This window comes from Rhipicephalus microplus, chromosome 10 (genome assembly GCF_043290135.1).
Source record: "Rhipicephalus microplus isolate Deutch F79 chromosome 10, USDA_Rmic, whole genome shotgun sequence".
Classification (NCBI taxonomy): Eukaryota; Metazoa; Arthropoda; class Arachnida; order Ixodida; family Ixodidae; genus Rhipicephalus; species Rhipicephalus microplus.
This window is the reverse complement of record NC_134709.1, coordinates 31823191-31839703: the sequence shown is the minus strand read 5'-3', so window position 1 is coordinate 31839703 and position 16513 is coordinate 31823191. Positions and strand designations below refer to the sequence as shown.

General features: G+C 46.3%; 1 protein-coding gene across 3 annotated transcripts in view; it reads right to left on the bottom strand.

The window, feature by feature from the left end:
• The window catches only part of LOC119181772 (inaD-like protein), a 307108-nt gene that overhangs the window by 23009 nt on the left and 267586 nt on the right, over nucleotides 1–16513 (bottom strand). The window lies entirely within an intron of this gene.

Sequence of the window (16513 nt, the reverse complement as noted above, 5' to 3'; positions counted from 1 at the left end):
GGGCTACGCAGGTTTCCTTTCACCGACGTACGATATGGCTGCCGGAACTGGATGGCCCGGGGACATTGCATTAGCTGCTTCTGGGACGCTGCCAATTACGGTTCGGTTGTCATGGCTGTACGACCGGCTAATTGATATCCGGAAAGAAGCCCGGTTGTTTTTTTCGACATTGTTTGGGCGTGTTGCCCTTTCGGTCGAGGATCCGGCCGGGTAGTACATTATGTGACTAGGCCATTTGTTTGGTGCACAAGGCTTATATCTTCCTCCCTTCAACCTGGCGCAAAGAGAGGATACTTCGGCAATAATAATAATAATAATAATAGTAATAATAATAATAATAATAATAATAATAATAATAATAATAATAATAATAATAATAATAATAATAATAATAATAATAATAATAATAATAATAATAATAATAATAATAATAATAATAATAATAATAATAATAATAATAATAATAATAATAATGAAGAAAACAATTATAGCATCCTTGAACTGGTGGCACAGAGCCTGAAAAAAAGCGGAGTTGGGCTTCCTTCCTTGTCCACGATGATTATGATGATTACTTTTGGCATGGCTCACACCCACTCTGCAGGACTGATTGATTGATTGATTAAAACTTTATTTTTGTCCTGAGAAGACGCAGGAGGACTGGCCAAGAAACGCGTTATTAACAAGAAAAAGTGATCACATAAGAATGGTATGACTAATGAATTATAATGTAGTTCTGATAAATTGATGATGCCAATTAAGATACTGGAGATCAAAACCATCCTAAACTTTTTAAAACAAATTTTCTACGACGGAACAGAAATCGCAGCAGCAATGACCTAATAAGGAGGCTACCAAGAATAGAAAATCTGAAATAAAAAAATTCAATCTAATTTATTCTAACTCAATTAAACACCACCCTGAGAATGTTTCTACTGAGCAAATTGAAGTGGTTACATGATAGTAAATAATGCTCGATTGTTTCGTCCTTGTTACAAATCGAGTAAAGAGGGGAAGGAGCCTGACCAGCTCTATGCACATATAGTTTAATTTCGGAACGTGACGGCATATTTTTGTAAAAACAACTTCCTTTTTTCGTGTTTAACAACAATTCCTGTGCCAAGGAAACTGGAGTTGCCGATACTGATTTAGATGAATGAATAATATTTTCCCCGTGTCTTGAAGTATGATGGCACGCCTTCTAAATCTGTCACAAGTTATGAGCGCTGATGTCAGAATAACTGAGAATTTCGGAACACTGAAAGCGGATTTTTTTTTCTCTTTGAGGCCCGGTACCCAGAATAATCTTAAGAGTTAGGTGGGTAGGGACCAGAATATGAAAAGTACGAGATAAGTGAGAATCACTATTCGTAACGAGCGCTGACCACAAAGATAAAGGATATCTAATCATAGCCACACTTGAGGTTGGTGAGCTGAGCCTGCTTAATTCCGTGATCACCGTAAGAAACGCTGCTGAAAATACTGATAAAAAATCAGGACAGTAATAATGAGAATGACCCCTATCGGAGGTCTCGAAAAACATACAAATGCCGGATTTTTTCTTCAGATTGTGAAGCATCTGTAGCTATGATATTTGTTATATTTGTTCCTTTTAAATGTTTCTCTTTATTTTTGCTTGTTTCTTTCTTGTAATCTTTCTTTCTCTTTCTGTCTACGTCTCGCATTTATTTATTTTGTAGATTCTTCCTATTCACTTATTGCTCTTATCTACTCTACTACCTTTCTTGTTCTTTTCTTCTCTTTCTCTTTCCTTCCTTCCTCGGCTCTTCTGTCTATCGCTTCCTTTTTCTGTTCTCTCTCATTCTTTCTTTTCTTGTTTTTATCATGTCTGTCGTTCTTTGTCTTTTATTTCTTGTGTCTTGCCGTCTGCTTTTGCTATCTTTTTTGGTGTCTACTTTTTTATCTCTCAGCCAATGCCTTTTTTTGCAATTCTATGCTTTTATTCTTTTTCTTAATCTCTATTTTCCCTTTCTCTTGCTTTTTATCACTTTATTCTTGTTCTCTCTTTTTTCTCTCTTTTTCACGTGTTTCACATAATCCACATACCTGTGGCACATACAGAATGCAGCCGTATGCGAAAGATTCCCCGACACAAGCCACTTTCAATGTTATCAATTACGTTGTAGTAATACGCAAATTAAACGACTCAGATAATATCACGCAGTGAAAGGTATTAACTAAGTGATTGAAGTAGACACTAGGAACATGATCTCGCTATCGCGTTGGACACTACAAAGCAAAACAATTTTTCGCGTATTAGTAAAGTACAATTTCACAATCCCCCCCCCCCCCCCCAAAAAAAAAAAAACTCTTGCCGTGACGTAACGCTTGGTAAGTGCGAAAACGCGCGAACAGAACATCAGGTTGGGGATGCCACTGTGAGATTCCCGCACCAAACACAACGACAAGGTGAAATTCTAAGGCGTCTACTTGGTCCTACACATAGCTTCTACTCGAAAAAGGTGAAGTAAATTGTCAACTGTGGGTGCCATAGACCTAGAATACTAAGTTTCGGCAAATTTCATCGACCCATGACGCGAAAATACGGAAAATACATTTTGCCCCGCCACGGTGGTCTAGTGGCTAAGGTACTCGGCTGCTGACCCGCAGGTCGCGGGATCGAATCCCGACTGTGGCGGCTGCATTTCCGATGGAGGCGGAAATGTTGTAGGCCCGTGTACTCAGATTTGGGTGCACGTTAAAGAACCCCAGGTGGTCAAAATTTCCGGAGCCCTCCACTACGGCGTCTCTCATAATCATATGGTGGTTTTGGGACGTTAAACCCCACAAATCAATCAATCATCAAAATACATTTTAAAATTTGTTACGTGACGCGCGGAGATCTTGGCGCGAAATTTAAAAATGAGACTTCAAGCTTCATTTTCTCCGCTAATAAAGAACTTATGAAAGCGAAACCTATGGCATTAGAGTACTGAGAGTTTATTAGCTTAAATCCAGTCATTCTTTCTCTTTGGTGCGAAAGACGGAGCTTAAGAAGTGTCTCCCAATTTTAGCTCAGGCTGGGCAGATTTTGGCAGACTATACCAGCTCCACTGTAAAAAAAAAGAAAAACAAGACGCAACTAGTTTTGATGAAGTACAGCGGGTTGTTGGAAACGTAACAGCAGAATATTGGAAATCCAGGTTAGCCACATACTTGGGACATTTCCCAATTGAACCCGTGTTTTACCTTCACGCTCAAATCAAGGGCGCATGTTTGGCTATTGGAGGCAGTCTAATTTCAACAACCTCAGTCGCCCCTGCCTGTTTTCGCTCAACTCTGGTGTCCCCTCCGCAGAGTCGAAGGACGAGGAGGAAAAAGTGAAAAAAGAGGAGGAATTGAAGGACAGGGAGGTTAGCGAGTTCTCATACCAGCTGGCTACCCTGTGATAATCAGCATATTCACATAAACAATGACTTCATGATCCCGCATGCTTAGAAAGCAACAAAAACTTTTTCTTACATTTACTGAAGAAAACACGTTGGCCGGAGGGCTCCACTGCAGAGGCACTGCGTCTTGTCTAGCGCGCTCGATTGATTCAGACTGCCTTCTCTCTTCTCGCACCATTCTCCGAATTCGTGGACTAACAAGCCGGATAAAACGGAAGCCACCTCCCTGCCCTTTAATATTTATCTAATTTCATACGTATTGTTAGGGCTATCAGCCAGGTGAATCGGACTGCACGATATAGTGCAATCAAATGTGTCCAGAAAAAGGGTGAACTTTCCGTGGTCTATCTGCCCTTGATAATGTAAAAACGCGTACCTGCCTGTATCCAGTTTTTTTTTTTTTTTGCTTTGTGTGAGGGGGAAGAAAGGAATGGTGATAGTGTTTAAAAAAAAAGAGAGAAATCGATCGTTCGTCGTTACCGTTTTGAAAACTCGGGCACTGGGCACCTTTCAAACAGCGCTCGCTAAAACTCCTCTTTGATATTTTGATATTCAGGCAAATAAACCCTTATCTACGCACACAAACACATAAAAAGCAGAACTTTGACGAATTTGTAGACGATGGCAACATTTTTTTGTATGTTTTTCCTGGGTGAAGTTTTCGCGGACGTCCGCCGATTGTTAGGCGAATGACATGTTTTCAGGTGCGTGTGACATTTTATTTTTTTACAGCCACGCAGCTGTCATCTGCAACTTTCTTGTTTCGCACGAAATTTGACGTGTACGGTTCGCGTGTCTTCCAGCCCCCAACGTTTTATAGCGTGACAGCCGACCAGTCAACAGCGCTGCTGCTTTGCGACGACGTTCACTTGTGCAAGAATAAAAACAAAAATGTACGATAGCGATATGAACGCATTGCGTTGAAAGAAAGAAAGAAGGAAATAAAGAGAGCGAGCGAGAGAGAGAGAGAAAGAGAGAGAACAATGAAGCGTTGCGCTGGGCACGAGCTAGCAACACGAAAGGAGGAACTGTAGCGTTCGAAAACAAAACACAGCTGTCGATATATAGATCAAGGAGGTCTATAACACATCATGCCTCTAGTAAGATGGCTGTCGCGGCCGCCATTTTACAGAGGGTACAACCTCACTCGTGGCCCATAATTTCCAATCCAGCAATTTTTTTTAAAAACCTCCTTGGCATAGATTGACTGGCAGCATCGGTTCGCAAAGTGGAATGATGCCATGCCAGTGTGGTCTAACAGTCGTCGCCCTATCACAGTAAGCTGAAGAGTTGAAATGTTATTCATGTCGCAGGACGGATTTATGCGGTTACATTGTAGAGAACCAAATAATCTAAACTGTTAAACTTTGTTTTACTGAACGCACAGCAGGGTAAAAAGAAGCCCTGCAGCTAGGACTTTATTGCCAGAATTAAAAAAAAATACTTGACAATACTTATCACAGTAGGTCACGGTGAAACATTAAAAGCTGTTGAACAAGCAGGGGTTGATGATTGTAACGAGGGCAGTGGGCATGAAGCTCGAGGATAGAAAAAGAAGAAGACTTGCTGTGATCGCAGGCTTGCGTTCAGTTCGCCCTTGCGCTAAATAAAGCTCTCCTTCGCCAAGTCAACCCCTGCTTGTTCAACAACCCGTGTCAAGTGGTGGAAGTGCTGGGTACATCTGGTCCTCACCCTGGAACTTCGCAGCCGCACACTCCAACGACCTCCTACAATGACTGATCCGGGGCCATCTCATGCTGCTACTCCAGATCTCGCACCTGTGCCTGTCTTCTGCGCTGGCGCTCTCCGGCAGCGCGACCCCCCCCCCCCCCCCCATATTTGGTGGCACACTCGGAGGACCAAGATGTGGACAACTAGATTGCCGAGTATGAACTGGTGAGCGCCGTCAATAAATGGAACGCAGCCGATAAGCTCACAAATGTGAGTTTTACCTGACCGACGTGGCAAAACTATGGTACAGAAATCATCAAAGTGATTTCAGTACCTGGTCGGAATTGGCGAAAACCCTCGCGGAAGTCTTTGGCCGTCCTGCTGTCCACCTCCTTCGTGCTGAACAGCGCTTGCGGGGCAGAGTACAGAGAGCAGATGAAACTTTCACGAGCTACATCGAAGATGTGCTATTTCTCTGCAAGCTCGTCGATTCGACTCTGGACGAGGCAGGCAAGATCAAGAGCATCATGAAAGGAATCGACGACGGTGCATTCCAAATGCTGGCTGCGAAGAGTCCCCAGACGGTCGCCGAGGTGATTCAGCTCTGCCAAAGCTATGATGAGCTGCGTAGGCAGCGCGCTTCTACACGTTGCGCTGCTCAAGACACCGCGGACATCTCATCCCTCGACTATCGCCATGACACCGCCGACCACTCTGCGTTGATACCAGTCATAAAGCAATTCATACGCGAGGAGGTCGCCCGGCAGCTATCTATAATCACAAGAACTACCGAGCCGATGGTACCCTTGTCGCCTTCGCTTCGCCAGGTCATTCAATCGCAAGTTGCCGAAGCATTGCTGCCAGCTGAGACTCCCCCAACTGTTACCGCACCACTAACGTATGCAGCCGCAGTTGCTCGGCCACGTGCGCCAGCGTCTCCGGCCATTTACGAAGCTACTCGCCACGTTTATTTGTCGACGCCACCTTCCCGCTCGCTGACCGTCCCGTCTCCGGCTGTATATGAAACAGGTCAGAACGTTTATATGACGCCGCCGCCTGCACGACCATTTACGGTACCTTATTCAGCGAACAGTGCCCCTATCGTCAGTCAATGGCGCACTCCAGATAATCGGCCGATATGTTTTTCATGTGGCATCCCAGGCCACGTAGCTCGTCACTGCCGTCGTCGCAGCTTCCCTTCTCACGACATTGCAGGGGCCTCACATTACATGCCCACCATGCCCACTCATCCGCGGTATCCCGTTCCTGCCGATCCACCTCTAGACGTACGTCCCGGTCGCCGACCAACCGGCGCAAGCCGTTCACCTTCTCCTCGTCGTCGATCTATTTCTCCGATGTTACGTCGCAACAGCCCACCGCGAGGGGAAAACTGACGGGCGCAGTTCCGGAGGCAAGAACTGCGTTGGCAGCGAAAATTTCAAGACCTAACTTCTGTCCCCCGAACGAAATCGAACTCTATATTGATGGCATTAAGGTGCACGGACTTGTTCACACTGGAGCTGCCGTATCTGTAATTAGCGAGAAACTGTGCCGAAACTTAAAGAAAGTGACCACACAACTTACCGACCTATGTTTGCAGACAGCTACGTCCCATCATATTCAGCCTTCAGCTTTGTGCACTGCTTCGCCGCGGTGGTCTAGTGGCTAAGGTACTCGGCTGCTGACCCGCAGGTCGCGGGTTCAAACCCCGGCTGCGGCGGCTGCATTTCCGATGAAGGTGGAAATGTTGTAGGCCCGTGTACTCAGATTTGGGTGCACGTTAAAGAACCCCAAGTGGTCGAAATTTCCGGAGCCCTCCACTACGGCGTCTCTCATAATCATATGGTGGTTTTGGGACGTTAAACCCCACATATCAATCAATCAAATCAGCTTTGTGCACTGCACGAGTCGTCATTCAAGGTGCGATGTACGTCGTCACATTTGTAGTTTTATTCCGTTCTTCGCATGACGTTATCCTTGGGTGGGACTTTCTTTCGTCAAATTCTGCTTTGGTCGACTGTGCTCGTTCTGAACTCGCGTTATCTGTGCCGTGCTATGACCCCGACGATGGTGGTTCGTGTAGAGTGTTTGCTGCTTCTGACGTTGACATTGCGCCTTTCTCAGCTGTTGTTGTCTCGGTGTCGTGTGCCTCCCCTCCGAAATCGCCTGTGTTGTTTATGCCATCGGTCCCATCTGCGCGCCGTCGAAATATCATGCTTCCGTTTGCCGTCGTCATTTTTCGCAATGGTCACGCTGCCATTTATGTGTGCAATCCGTCGGACAGCCCGTCATCCCTACTACGTGGAGAATGCCTGGGAAGCTACGAACCTTACGAGTGCATTCTTCCGGCTACTATACCCGATTCTGCGGTTTCGCTCCCAATTGGTGCTGTTACTCCTACCAACGTGCCTAATGATGCTCTGGACGTATTCTCGGATGCCATCGACTCTGAGCTCGCACCAACTCAGCGCGAAGAGATTATAAATCTTCTTCTCCGCTTTCGTTCTTCATTCGATCGTGACCAGTCAGGCTTAAGCCGAACCTCTGCGGTCGTTCACCGTATTGACACCGGTCAACAAGCCCCGCTAAGGCAGCGTCCGTACCGTGTGTCATCTGCTGAACGCCGTGACATCGACGAACAAGTGGACGACATGTTGAAACGTGGCATCATCGAGCCCTCCAACAGTCCCTGGGCTTCACCGGTTGTTCTCGTCAGGAAAAAAGACGGATCCATCCGGTTCTGTGTTGACTACCGCCGACTCAACAAGATAACGCGCAAAGACGTATACCCTCTGCCGCGCATCGATGATGCTTTGGACTGCCTACAAGGAGCAGAGTTCTTTTCTTCGTTAGATTTACGCTCTGGCTACTGGCAGGTGCCCATGGCAGAGGGTGACCGCCCGACGACAGCCTTTGTAACACCGGATGGACTATATGAATTCACCGTTATGCCCTTTGGCCTCTGCAATGCGCCTGCCACTTTCGAAAGGATGATAGACACCGTCTTGCGAGGTCTGAAATGGAAAACATGCCTCTGTTATTTGGATGACATTGTGGTATTTTCAAGTGACTTTGCGACCCACCTCAGCCGCCTCGAGCAAGTTCTTACGTGCCTTTCCACGGCGAGACTTCAACTTAACTTGAAGAAATGCCACTTCGGCGCTCGCAAGCTTGTAATTCTCGGCCATGTGGTTTCTAAGGACGGCATTCTTCCGGACCCTACGAAACTTAATGCAGTCGCGGCGTTCCCAAAGCCAACCACCATCAAAGAGCTTCGAAGCTTCATCGGCCTATGTTCTTACTTCCGGCGCTACGTCCGCAATTTCGCCTCCATTATCGCCCCCTTGACCAATCTTCTTGCCGGAAGTTCTGATTTGTCAGCGTGGTCGCAGGCGTGTGATGATGCATTTCAGGAACTCCGACGGCTCCTCACCACGCTTCCCATACTCCGACATTTCGATCCGTCTGCTCCAACGGAGCTTCATACGGACGCTAGTGGTGTCGGGCTAGGGGCCATACTGGCCCAACGCAAAGAGGGCTTTGACGAGTACGTCGTTGCCTATGCCAGCCGCACCCTCAGTAAAGCCGAGAAGAATTACAGTGTAACTGAAAAGGAGTGCCTCGCCATTATTCGGGCAATCGGAAAATTTCGGCCTTATTTATATGGACGTCCGTTTGATATTGTAACAGACCACCATGCGCTTTGCTGGTTATCTTCACTAAAAGATCCTAATGGTCGGCTCGCTCGTTGGGCATTGCGGTTACAGGAGTTCGATATCCGTGTTAACTACCGTTCTGGCCGGAAGCATTCCGACACCGATGCCCTGTCACGTTCGCCATTGGCTTCAGAGCCTGTCGGCTCGCCTATCTCCACTAGTGCTGCATTGGCCATCAGCATCTCGGACATGCCTTCCGAGCAACGCAAAGATGCTTGGATTTCATCTCTTTTGGACTTTCTCTCAAACCGGACGCCCGCTCCAGTTTCCAGGACGCTTCGCTGTCAAGCAGGACACTTCGCTATTCGGGATAACCTGCTTTACCGCCGAAACTACAGTTCGATGGGTCGTAAGTGGTTGCTCGTCATCCCCCGACATCTGCGCTCTGACATCTGTGCCACGTTCCACGATGATCCGCAATGTGGCCACGCTGGTGTGTTAAAAACATACACCCGCTTGCAGCTGCGGTACTACTGGCGCGGTATGTACCGTTTCGTTCGCCGTTACGTAAGATCTTGCCTTACGTGCCAGCGACGCGAAATGCCCACTCAACATGCCACAGGCCCCTTGCAGCCGTTGCCATGTCCAGCACGAGCTTTCGATCGTGTCGGAATCGACCTTTACGGTCCGCTTCCCTATACTTCGAGTAGCAACCGCTGGGTCATTGTCGCTATCGACCACCTAACGCGGTACGCTGAAACAGCTGCGTTACCTTCTGCTACCGCAAAAGACGTTGCGTGTTTTATACTGCAAAACCTGGTTTTAAGGCATGGAGCACCTCGGAAGTTACTAAGCGACCGCGGCCGCGTTTTTCTCTCCGATGCCATCAAAGCGTTGTTGAGCGAGTGTCGCATCATACACCGCACTACCACAGCCTATCACCCGCAAACTAATGGGATGACAGAGCGTTTTAATCGTACACTTGGGGATATGCTGGCCAAGTACGCTTCATCCGACCAGTCCAATAGGGATAGCATACTCCCTTTTGTGACATATGCTTACAACACTGCAACGCAAAGCACCACTGGATTTTCGCCTTTCTTCCTTCTTTATGGACGCGAGCCATCATCAACAATGGATACCATTCTTCCTTATCGACCGGACCCTTCAGAGATGACTACCGTTTCTCGAGCAGCAGCACACGCTGAAGAATGTCGGAAGCTTGCTCGTGCGTTCACGTCACATGACCAGACGCGCCAAAAACATCGCCACGACGCGTCAACCACGCATATTAGCTTTGCTCCGAACTCACTGGTGTGGCTATGAATTCCTTCTACTACTCCAGGACTCTCCCACAAGCTTTCGTCCAGGTACCATGGCCCTTATCGAGTTGTACGCCAAACATCCCCTGTCAACTACCTTGTCGAGCCGCTGGATGCATCTCCGGACAAGCGCTGTCGGGGAAAAGAAATCGTACACATCTCTCGGCTCAAGCCATACCATGACCCTTCTGTCTACACCTGTCCTTAGGTCGCCAGGATGGCTCCCTCATCGGCCGGGGGTGATTGTAACGAGGGCAGTGGGCATAGCGCTCGAGGATAGAAAAAGAAGAAGACTTGCTGTGATCGCAGGCTTGCGTTCAGTTCGCCCTTGCGGTAAATAAAGCTCTCCTTCGCCGAGTCAACCCCTGCTTGTTCAACAACCCGTTTCAAAGCAAATATTGGCAATGTGAGATACCGCTGATAATAAGTGAATATGGCACGTTTATCCCTGTCACCTTCCGGCAATACTCTTACACTTTGAATGTTATAGTATGCAGATAATCTTGCCTATAATATTTATGTTGTGATTTGAACGTCTTAACTGTAATCACTTGAGATTCGCACGTGGACAATGTTTTTCTTTGTAAAAAAGCGTCCCAGGACAATTCTGCATTAATTTTTACTTATTCTCTTCAACGCCAGCATCAATACGGTGAGTAAGGTTATAAAAAAAAAAAAAAAAACACCAAGACAGAAGATTGGCAGTCAAATTGATATAAGACGGATTGCATTGAAATCTTCCATTATCGTTTTTGTATGAAATATTCGCATTAAAATCTTTCCTCACACTGTGCTTAATGGCTGCCTCTCAGTCCGTCTATCGGGGCTCACTTCGTTTTATTTATAGTCCTAATGAATAATTGTTCAGCTAACTGGGAGCGCGGGAGGAACACAGACACGAAGCAAAGAGGAGGCACACAGCACGAGCACTCACTAACAACTGGTCCTCCTTTCCATCCTATTGCAATGTCCTCCTAACGAAGTTCAACTCCAGAAAGGATCCTCCGAGTTAGAGTTGTTGTGCGTTAAGTATGACAGTATGTGAGCGCACTTTCGGTCTATAACTATACAGTGGGGACCGAATGAAGCGGCAGCAATTAACATGCTCCTTCGAGAATACGGGGAACCAGCTTTGCGCACTCTCGACCGTTCTCATAACCGGAACAACTTAAGCCTAATCCTCTTACAAACTAGAGCGAGTATGCTTATTGTTTTTTTTTCCTGTATTCATGCGTCTGGAGAAGCTGAGTATTAACTTCGCCTTCGGTTGGTATGACATCAGTTCTTGGTGAATCCAACTTCTCTTTTTTTTGTGTGAGCGCATGACGCGAGTGGTAATTAGGCGAGGTGACACGAGTTAAGACCAAAAGCAATGGTCCAAAAAGCGGCCTAAGAGGCTTTCTCTCCGATGGTGGGATTATATATTAGGCGGCGACTTTTTTTTTAAATTTATTTTCTGCTTCGTAACTATCGGCCTCGGAGTCTCACTCTAAGGAGACGAACCAAAAATAGACTGGTGTACGCACTTAAATGCGTCCGTACAGTGTACTTACGACCGAATGTTATGCAGGTAGGCTCATATACTAGTACGACGAAAAGAGAACAACATAAAAAAAGACAAAAAGAACCCTCCCGGAAGATTGAAGCTTCGGGCACAGTAGTACTTGGCCTAATTTTGTGTGTCCGGCTTGTAACGGTAATTGGCAAAAGGTCGCTAGGAAAGGCTGCATGTCTCTGTAATGATGCTCCAAATATTCTGGCTTGGGAGAGACACACACAAACAACTAACTTCGTTAATGTCCCAAGGAGATATGAGCGAACCTTGAGCGCGCGTGATTACCAACCCCAGCTTCTCGGCTAACCAGCCTATCCCAACGGGCTCATTAGCATAACCTGGCCTCCCTACGCCCCCTCATCCCCCTCCTAGCCGCCAGAAAATTTTCGATTTCCCATATGCACATATAAACACGCAAGCACACGAACATCCGCTAAAGTTATTAAAGTCCCCCCCACCTCTCATCCCCGGTCGAAAAATAATTTCACTACGCGCCCTCCGGAGATCACTGGGAAAAGTAATCATCTGTCAAGCAGTGGACGTAGGCTGGTGATGATAGTGGTGATGATGATGATGATGATAATGATGATGAAGAAGAAGATGATGATGATGGTGCGGTAACTTTTCACTTCAAAATGACATTTTATTTGTACAGTGAGCGCAGACAAGAGGGGCGTCATAGCGCCCTATAAACGCTTGCATATGAGGGGAGATTAAGAAAAAGAAGTCTACGCGATTGCGCAAAAAAAGATAAACGAAAGAAAGAAATCAACAAAGGAAAGAAAAAAAAAAGACCAAAGTCAGAGGCAAAAAGTAAATATGTGTTTCACCTTTTCCGTATGAAGTGAATGAGAAAAAAAACAAGTAGTAACTGTATTTTTGCAGCGAATTGGCCACGCGAGTGAGACCTAATTTGTCTATAGAGCTTTTTTCAAATGTAAATACAAAGATGTTTAAATAAAGCTGTCGTGTGCATATTTTGATTCGGCAGTAGCCAATGTTTTGCGACCTGAGCTCAGAAGCGTGGAACTGAATTCACTAATGGTTCGGCACTCTCGAAGCGGGTTCCCTGCTTGTAAGCAGAATGAGGTAATTACCCCACTCGATATAAAAGCGTTAAATTTAGCTATTTGAATATGTTTTGGTGTGCGTGACGGTTGTTTTAAAAAACACAAATATTTGGAAATATTGAACGATACCACTTATTATGCACACACAAAGGTCATTTACGCAAAACAAAAGCCCTATAGAGGAAGGGACGAAGCATAAAGGTTATGATCATTATCTTCGAACGCCCATGGGGGTTCGAAGTTTGAATGAATATGAGAGACCGCGCGTCGTTTTAATAATTTACAATATTACCCGGGGTCTTACTTCCCGAAACCACGATATGATTATGAGAGACACAATAGAGAAAAAAAAATTCGGGAAATTTTGACAGTCTGGTGTTCTTTATCGTGCAGTGACATGGCACAGCACACGGGGCGGTGTCCGAAATGGCCAAGCACTATATGGAGAACCTCTAGTCGACGAACTTTGACATTAGTGCCTTTCTGGCACCAGCTGTGCCGATGGAGCAGCCGATTTTGTCGGAGGCTCGGAGGTTGCTTTTTGAACGTTTGTTTTAGTAGTTTGGCTTCTGAAATATAGTGTTCCTGTTTTTTGCTGGTGTACGTTTCCTGCGTCCCATACAATTCAGTATAGATTCAGAAATTTCGTACTTAACCCAGAAGCTTTTATTTTAGAACTTCAGAAGCTCAGGTCGCGGGATCGAATCCCGGCTGCGGCGGCTGCATTTCCGATGGAGGCGGAAATGTTGTAGGCCCGTGTGCTCAGATTTGGGCGCACGTTAAAGAACCCAAGGTGGTCTAAATTTCCGGAGCCCTCCACTACGGCGTGTCTCATAATCATATGGTGGTTTTGGGACGTTAAACCCCACATTTAATCAATTTCAGAAGCTATGATATATACCTGCGACTCTTTTGCTATAGTTTTGACTTCGCTGGCGTTTATTCTTACGGAGTGATCGAGTACCTGCCCGACCATATATAAAGGAACCTTATCGAATGAAAGGTGTGCTGACTTGCAGGAACGTGGCTTCACGCATATGCAATATGTAAAGTTTGCTTGACCGCAAACACGGCTAGAATATTTTGCATGTCTGCCTTCTCCCCAGAATATACTGACCCCATAGCGTTAAAGAGTTTTTTCTTTTGTTGAAATTCTGGCGTCGTTGGTTCTGGGCCAAAAAGTCGGCGTTGCCTGTGAAAAAAAAAAAAAAAACCGTGGTAATTGGCAAACCAATGCACAATAATTTTTTTTGTATTATTGCGAATGAAGCTCCGGCCTTCTGCGTGGCGAGTAAATGTTGTACGACATAGACACGCCTGTGTTTCAGTGTGTTACGACACACACAAAAAAATACTATACGAGTCTTATGTAGTGGGAACATAATATTGCATATAAAAGTATAGAATCGGAACAGCCGTACAAACGCGTAAATTGTGCAACTAGTGAGTGATTTAAAGGCCCACGCATTACAAAGCATTCGGGTAGAACTATTCATCATCATCAGCAACGGTGTCAGCGAAGGGTACATGCGCACGTGTTACCACACGGACGCGTGGTGATAAGTTCGTTACAAATTCGGAAGAGGAAGAAATATGGCGTAGCGGGCACTTCTTATAGCTCTACTCGTAGCAGGTATTTCAGGGCAGTTTGAAGCAGCCAACGCTCCTCGTACAGACGATCCTTCCCAAGCAGCACCGTATAGGTAACTGTGAGGTAACGTTGAAGGCACAGACATTCCGTGCGGTTCGAGATATGAACCCAGCATAGCGATTCAAAACGTGAGGCGAACGGGGCCCCGATTGCTCTGTCACGCTCTGCACTTGAAGACGAAGCTCAAGAGTGTTACAAGTTTTCAAGGACGATAGCCTTTCTTGAGATACTTTAGCGCAGATATGTTTTGGTATGTTTGTTCGTCTGTCACACGATTCAGCCACCTGATCAAAGTTTAAGCACTTGGTGGACGCCCAGCCATCTTGAACTGGTGGCTGCCGCGGTTCGTACTTGTTAGCATTGTCGATCAAAATATAAATAGGACGCATATCTGAGGTGGAACAATATACGTAAGCATCAGGTGGTGTGTTAATTTACTAGAAAATACATAAATACGTACTTAAAAGGCCGTGTTTCTTACGCTGCGCTGAAAATGCAACGCCATGTACAAAAAAAAAAAAAGCGCTATGCTTGCGATATGGGGCTGCCGCCTGGAGGTGGTCCGGGGTTTTGCACGAGCTGAAGTTTTCCGACGCCCCTGCCAGATGGCGTTCATATCTCGCGCCATGCCTCCTCTATTTTATCTGCAAGTCAGATACATCATATCCAACACACAGGAGGTGCTATGTAAGGCAAGGAAAAATAAAAATGGCCACTTGGCCGGGAGGATAATATCATCTTTCGGCGACACTTGCGGTGAAGCACGAGGATACGTGGCCATTGTTTTGCTAGATACATTTTTGACAGGATGCAGAGATAGCGTGTCTTGAAAATGGTGCACTCTTGCCGTGATCAACTTAACTATATATAGAGAGCAGGCAAAGGAGTTCTATGATAGTGTTTAACGTAGTGAATAGATTTTAATTTCCGAATGGCTGCAGTTCTTGAAAAGTTCGCTCGTGCTAAGCCAGGCCACCATGTCATCGCTACTGAACTAAATTGCCTAGACTCACACACACAAAAAAGGCACAGCAACGAAAAAAAGAAAGCGTACTGAACACTGGGTGTGCCTTTAGTAGCGAGAAGGAAGAAATCGAACAAGAAGTCGACGTTATTCTGAAATTCTAGATCATTCAAGGCATCGGCAGCGAGTGATATGTTAATCAGGGAACGCCGATCAAACACTCGCTATGACAACCGAAGCGAAAGTGTGAGTAGGCTTAGTGATTGAATCAACGCCGCGAAGTTCATATACACAGCAACAGTGTCTCACGTCATGCATGACACGTTAGGCAAGCGTTGACGCCGGATACTACGGAGCGCGTGAGAGAATTCCGGGCGTCGCCGGGCCTCGGCAACTCCTCGCTGACGGGATGGAAATTAGTACACCGACACTAACAAAACACGAGACAGCTTGCTGGCGGGAAGTGAATGCGCCTGACTTTCAGCGCGCATGTGCCGTTGCCGCGACCTCGTTCGGATGGATGGTTCCGGCCATTGAGTTTCCCAAAATTAACTAGGGGGCACTTTGGCGCTGCGATCGTCCAGCGACCATGGGAATGATGGGTAGTACACACATTTGCCTAGTCTTCGTACTTGCGGGCGGCGAATTGTACTCTCGGCTTCGTTTATTGCTAGTTTTGGTTTTGTTTTGAAAGAAAGAACGAGCCCTTTTGAACTTAGTCACTTGATTCGAAATGGTAAGTCTAAAAGAATAAGGTTGTGAAGCGCAAACGATGAACATTTGCTAACTTATGTTCTCGTGAAAAAACAGCTTCAAGCCACAAGAACACACACAGAGCCAGAAGCAGGCCAGAAGTACGAAAATTAGACAAATGTGTGTACTACCCATCATTCCCATGCTCGCTGAAGCGCCGTGTGTTGCAGCTCCCATAGACACTTGCGCCAGAGGAGGGGTGGTAAAGCATATGGCTGCTTCTTCGACTCATGGTCGAGTTTTCGTTTCTTTAACACTTGCTGTCTGTCTTTGTTACTACGGTCGAGGCCACTGTCCCGGGGGAGCCCTTTCTCGAAACACGCGTCAACAGATCGCCAGCGGTGGCCGAGGATTTCGTTTCTGCTCCGAGCGTTCCTTTTCAACCAGGATTTACGTTGGCCCCGCCCGCCTCGAGAGACTCACATTTCTCGTGACGGGAGCGAGGCGTTCCCCCGAGACTCGTT